The following is a 6,810-nucleotide window of genomic DNA, read 5'->3' as shown; positions in this document are numbered from 1 at the left end:
CTCTCCTGCTTACTTCAGGTAGTGATGGCTAAGGGAAAAGGAAGAAATCTCTCCTGTGTTTGTGCCACTGCCCAGCAGACAAGAGGCACAGCCAGATCTCCTACATTCATGACCTCAGGGACAGCTCACCTACAACCCATTATCCAGCACCAGCTCTACTGTGGTAGCCAGGTGAGGTACAGGGCTCACTTTCCTGAATCCTGCATCTGGTGAGAGGAAGGGCCAACTCTTCTGTTCTCGTGAAGATCTTATGGTCAGATCTCCTACCTGCCATAGGTGATGAGGGGCAAAGAGGAAGGTATCTCTCCTCTGTACACACTGCCACATAGGAGACAAGTGGTAGGGCCAGCTCTCCCATGCTCATATCCTCAGAGCACTCTCACACACAATTCCAGGAATGGGTATGGTCTGCTTTTCCATGTACTGTAGTGAGCTAGGGGTAAGGTCAGCTCTCCTGCTCTCATACCACCAGGTCCAACTTTCCCACGGTACCCAGCTAAAGGGTCCAACCATTTCTTCACAGCCCTCAAACATCAACATGTCCCTGAGTCACAGTCCAGACCAGGGAGGTTCACCTGGCCATTGATGGTAACAGAGTCCTGTTGCTGCAGAGCTATGGTCCCAAATGTAGCCCTGGGTAGCAGCACAGGCCAGGACATCATCATGGTCTGAAGGGGCATTACCAGCTACAAACATTAGGCTGTTCTTCACTACCTTTGAGTTTACAGTCCTGCCTCTCTTCATTGTGCCCACATCCTTCTGTTTCTCTTGCTCTTCTAGTTCTTCACCACTCACTTGCTCCTCTTAGTGGCACCCGAGGTAATTTAGTGTCTGGGGTCATCTCAAGAGTCATCCCAGGTGGGGTCTGTGATTCACCCATGCATTATGGCACCAGGCAGGCTACCTCCTAGTCTGATCCCCATGGTAATGGACTTTTGGTCGTCTTGGTCTTGCTTCTTACCCAGCCTCATGATCACTACCACCCCCAGGCCATTGACTCAGGCAGGGTTCTTCTAGTCTGTAGCTTGAATCTGGTTCCTGATAGCCCATCGGAGCTTGCCTAGTGCCAGACTGGTGATCTTCTCAGGGTAGCTTTTTTCAGGGAATGATAGGGTACTAATCATTCAGATGTTCATAGATCAGAACGCTGAACATACACATACCCTTTCTTCTCTCTACCACATATTGGTGCACCTGTCACTCACCAGCCACACCTACAATGCCTCTAGGTGCAGATATTATACCAATCTTAATCAGACCACCACTTTTTATAATGCATACCTCATATTCACAAACACACTGACTTTTGTTAAATATTTCACGGATTTCAAAACATCTAGCTAATAATGCAACTTTCCCCTAGCCACCTAGCACTGGTGTTGAATACCAATAAATTATTTAAAAATAGTTGACATAATTTTTTGTAATGAATTTATAGTGATGCCTCATGAGTGCTGCTTTCTATGAATGTTGTGCTTCTAGATCAAGCTCAGATGAAGTATTCTCCTGGATACAGTTCAGTTTTCACTTTCTTAATTCTTCCCTAAAGGAGAAGAATAATGGCTCATCTTCAGGTTCACAATTCTCTCCATTCCTCTTTCACACCCAGTCTCTTTTATAGCTTTCTCAAGTTGTGCCATGGCCACAGTAAAAGGCTCTCTGATCATGGATGCATGTCAATCATTAAGCTCTAGACCCAAGGACAAATTATAAATGATTCTGTATTCTCCTACAACGTGTTGTGTATAATGATTCTCTATCTGTTTTGGAGATAAATCATGTTACTTAAAATGATGAAATAAAAGAAATAATGGGCTTGAATCATTATAACTTCTCTGACCCAATAAAGCCAATGCCCACACTTTCAATTCTGTTTCTATTACTACTGTGGCTTGCATGGTACCTCTATTGCTTAGGTTGAAATTTAACTGTGAAAATTGTCATGACAATTTATACCTAAAATCCTAATAGGTAGAAGGGATGGCTAAATCAGGAAAATTGACAGTTCAAGGCTTTAATATTCAGTAAGTTCAAAGCGAGCCTGGGTACAAAGCAAAACCTATCCCAATGAGGACATATAGAAAAGGGAAGAAGGAGGAAGAGGAGGAAGAAAAAATGGGAAAAGGGGTCAGGAGGGGAAGAAAGAAGAAATATATTTAATTTCAGTTGTAATAGTGCTAGAATAGATGACATTTAAGAAGTCATATTTCATGTCACTAAATTAGCTCCAAGGATAATACAATAATACTAAAACACATTTAAAGTAGTAATGCTATCTGAGAAGAATAATTTCATTAAATTCATTTGATGTCGTTCCATGAATGCAGAAGCACAATTGTTAAGTCTTAGATATAAATGTATTTCTTTATAGGCTTATGATTTGAATTTTAGGTCCATAGTTCATGATCCTTAAAATTATATATATACATATATATATAATATATATATAATATATATATTATATATATTCTTCAAGGTTATAGAGCTTGGCTGGCTTCAGTAGATCAGGAGGAATGAGACTTTGAAGTTATACTACTCAGAGTTCCACTGTAACTGTCTCTGCTTTTCCTCAGCAATCATGTGAAGAAGTCGCTGACAAAAATTATGTCTCCAAGACTTCCCTATTATAGCAAACTGAAATCTCTCTGAAACCAAGTGCCTAAGAAGGCTTTCCTTCCTTTTACTGGTTGTAGGATTTTTTGCACATTTAACTAAAACAATGTTTTAGTGGGTGTGGAAGGACAAAGGCAGAAAACTTTCAGCTAAAATATTCATAGAAGATGACATTAGATGAGACAAGCATCTGAGATCTAACCCAAGTTCAAGTCCAACTAATGACAAAAGTAACAAAGAGAAATTATGAAACAGGTGATAACCTGAAAAGCAAGAATTACTATGCACAGGTATATGTATGTGTATGTTACATAAATTCCATGTATATGTTCTAAGTATATGCCTCAGAAAATACATACTTGACATTATTAAGGGTACAGTGCATAAGAAGGTATTTATAAGCTTCTTTAAACAAAAAGAAGTGTGTTCAAGTGGGAGAAGTACTTTTTCTTAACTATTGATGCCACTAAGGATATCTTTGAAAAATAAAAATGCTTTTAGAGATGTCAGCTAGATAAAATAGTAGGGTTAGAAGAAAATGTACAGAACATCTCCAGGGAATCTAAAAACACACGCATGGAGGAAATAAAATCAAAGGGTACTGATTGAAATTTTTTTGTAGTCAAAAATCATGGCTGGTGTTTTCTAAAAAGAAGTTTTCTAGAGAATAAGGAGCTAAGGTAAGGGATACACACAGAACCTTCCCCCAAGAGCTAGACTTCTTTGCTTGATCTTAGCCAAAAAGGCCGAGAAGCAATAAGAGGAAGACTTCTTTTGAGCTCACAGGAGATGCTTAGTCACTAAATTCTAGCTCATCTTTCTGTCTCTTTTTTTTTTCTCTGTCTCTCTCTTTGTCTCTGTCTCTTCATCTCTCTCTTCCTTTCCCTCTTTTTCCATCACCTTTTTTCATTTCTTTTCTGTGTTTCTTTGTTCAATCATTTTTCTACTGGTATTACTCGTAGTTCTGAATTCTATAAAGGCATGTTACAGAATGTAAAGGGTGTTTTGAATATTCCCCCTATATGCACTCCCTTCCCCCTTACTCTAAATGCGCCCCATGTTTTCTCTGTATGGTTTGTCTCCTAGTTTTCTAGATAACATTGTTTGCAATTCAATTACATAAAATCATACATAATTTTACATATTCATATAAACATGGTCTGGGAACCACATGTGGAAGGAAACATTCAGTATATATCATTCTGAAAATGATAATTTGCTAAACATAGTTGTCTCACCTCTACTTTCTTGCAAACTACATAACTACTTTTTTATGAGGAAAAAGTCATGCTAGACCTATGGCACATATTATTCTTCATCCATTACTCTATTTATAGACACCTAGGTTGGCTCTATGTATTAGCAATTGTGAATATTTTGATAAAATAAGCATACATGTGTAAGGGACACTGTGAATGTTGACTTGGGCTTCCATGATAAATACCTAGAGTGGTGTAGTTGAGTCCTGATCCATATTTTAGCTTTCCAATGGATCTCTGTGCTGACTACTGTGGATGGCTTTGTTTACTTTCCAACATATGCTGAGTAAGGGTTTTATTTGTCTACGTACATACTTTTGTTATTCTTTCTTCTATTTAGATCCATAATTCTTATTATTTGTTTTCTTTAAAAAGAAATTTGGAACAACTAAATATAAAATTATATATGGCATAGTTAGCAATGACAAAAGACACTGTGCCTTGGTATCCCTCACTGGAATAAGCGAATAAAATCTTGTTAGCAAACTCATCGTTTCTACCTTTGTTCATTTCTGAAGAAAAAAAAAGACCAGTTCTTTAATATTCTGCACTTCTTAATGTTTTAATATTTCTTAAAGAACAAGAAACTTAAAGGGATTCCTTAAAATAAATACATATTATGTACAAACACACAATGTGACATTGTTTAGAAAATTCAAATAAATAACAATTTTACAAAATTAAATTTTTACGTGACCGAATCAACTCTCCAGAAGTGCAAATAACTAGCATAAAGTCCAAAGCCAAGCACAACTACAGTACATCAACATGCACAGTGAGAAATTCTATGAAAGTCACAAAGTATCTGGGCTCAGTGATGGAATTTACAAATGAGTTTCTTCATGTAGAAAACCGTGCTTTGTAGTGGATGCAGTTTATATCTATCTCATAAGACATAAATACCTCACTGCTGCTGAGGTCACACTTTGTGATAACTTAAGAATCCAATTTTATCTTCAGAAGACAGAATCGAACTTGCTTACAACAATCTCATTTTACTTTAAATAAGATCTGCACATAAGGAACGACATTGATTCTCATAATAAAAATACCCTCTATAATAGCCAGCATGCCTAGTCAGGTTAGACATGGAGAATATGTTGTTTCACATTCTATTCTGAAAGAGTACTTTCTTGCAAATCTTCAGGATTACCATCAATTCTTTTTGGAAAATCCAACCTCTGTATTAACTATCTCCTTGATTGGTAAACACAATTTCATTAATTCTGAGTAGAGGGGAAAAAGGATATCCGAATTTTTGCTTCTATGGTTAGTGTTACACTGACATGCAAATTTGCTGGTAAATCCAGACATCATTCTTTCTGATAAGCCCCCATTGATTCTCTACAAAACCACAATCATAGATAAAATGTAAAAGATGATGCTCAAATGTTCACAGTTGGTTTGCAAACTCCATCATTGTACAGTTCATCTTCAAACTGGAGAACTAATTCAAGATTCTCCAAGCAATAGTCTTTGTACTCTGTTGTATAAGTTCAGTTATAGCGTTTAAAATTTCTTTGGAGTATTTACCCAACGTCCCTCTTTCTTCACTCTTAAGCATGAACGACTTTAAATATTCCATGGCATTTGGTTTCACATCTTAGAACATTTTTACCATTGAATTCGATTTCAAAGCCAGAGCCATGCTGGATCCTTCTGTATTCTCTCCAATTTTTCAAAAAGAGATGTCACATACACCAGCTTGCTTCTCTATATCCATGGACTCCTTGATGTGCATCCTGTCCACTGACATGTTCTAGGACCCTAAGAAGATTTCAACATTACAGAGGTAGAGCCTTTAGGTAACAAACATTTCCTAAGCAGTGTTAAAGGAGGTAAGGGCTGGGCACTCTGTTCAGAGTGTCTCTTTACATGCCTTTACAATCCTTCCTATTCTGTTTCTTAATGTAGTTTGAATTTGAATTTCTTCCAGGTGTAGGGAGGTTTGATATTTTCTCATACAAGTATCAGCTGTTAGTACATCACTTTTGAGAATGGTTTCCTCTCTCTTAAAAACCACTCTAGTCAAGACTATACCCAGACTTCCCTTCCCCACCAATATCTCTAGTAAATTACACATTACCAAATATGGTATGAAATTATTCTTTCCCTCAGCATCATTTGAATAAATTAATCATAACCACTGCCTTCTATTGGAGCAGATCTTTGATTTACTTCTGAATATTATTTCCCCTGCTTGTCTTGCTTCTCTTATTTATTTTTCTTTGTTCATCTATGTTTTGTAAATGAGCCAGTTCATCTCATGATTTTAAATGTCACATAAGTGAGACAGGGATTGTAACTCAGTGATAAAGAATTTGTGTTGCCCATACAAAGCCCTAAGTCTGCTTGCCCTTCTGAGTTAGTTAATTAATTAATTAGTTCTAAAAAATAAAACACTATGACCGCTAGATTTATGCTCAGTTGAGACCATGTTCTTCACATCTGAGTTTCTGCTGAATTCTGCCAGTCTAGGAAACAGCCACATGGAAGCCAATTAAGAATCACACATGTCCAAATATGCAAAACCCAACACTGTTATTTGAGTCCTACTTTAATGTATTACTTTCTTTTTTTTTTTCTCGAGACAGGGTTTCTCTGTGTAGCCTGGCTGTCCTGGAACTCACTCTGTAGACCAGGCTGGCCTCGAACTCAGAAATTCGCCTGCCTCTGCCTCCCGAGTGTTGGGATTAAAGGTGTGCACCACCACCGCCCGGCCCCAATGTGTTACTTTCATAATAGTCCCAGATCCAAAACAATTTCTGAACAAAATACTTGGTCTTCATGCCATCATTTAAAAAGTCTTGGGGTTTGCCTCTGACGCTGTTCACTGCCTTTGGGATCATTTCACCCTACTAGGCTGCCTCTCTTATCCAAAATAGGGGAACATATACCTAGTCTTACTGCAATGCCTGAGAATATCCGTGGGAGGTCT

The 6,810-nt window shown here is 37.8% G+C and overlaps 1 non-coding gene across 1 annotated transcript; it reads right to left on the bottom strand.

Annotated features, from left to right (window-relative positions):
* Positions 1-1,104: 1,104 nt before the first annotated feature.
* LOC115030757 (small nucleolar RNA SNORA17) lies at positions 1,105-1,236 on the bottom strand. Its single transcript, XR_003836351.1, has one exon. It is a non-coding gene; the product is annotated as a small nucleolar RNA SNORA17 (small nucleolar RNA).
* Positions 1,237-6,810: the final 5,574 nt, after the last annotated feature.

The sequence above is a fragment of the Mus caroli genome, unplaced genomic scaffold (assembly GCF_978045245.1).
Source record: "Mus caroli unplaced genomic scaffold, Mus_caroli_1 scaffold_3, whole genome shotgun sequence".
Taxonomy (NCBI): domain Eukaryota; kingdom Metazoa; phylum Chordata; class Mammalia; order Rodentia; family Muridae; genus Mus; species Mus caroli.
The sequence above is the reverse complement of the archived record's forward strand: the minus strand, read 5'-3'. Positions and strand labels throughout refer to the sequence as shown.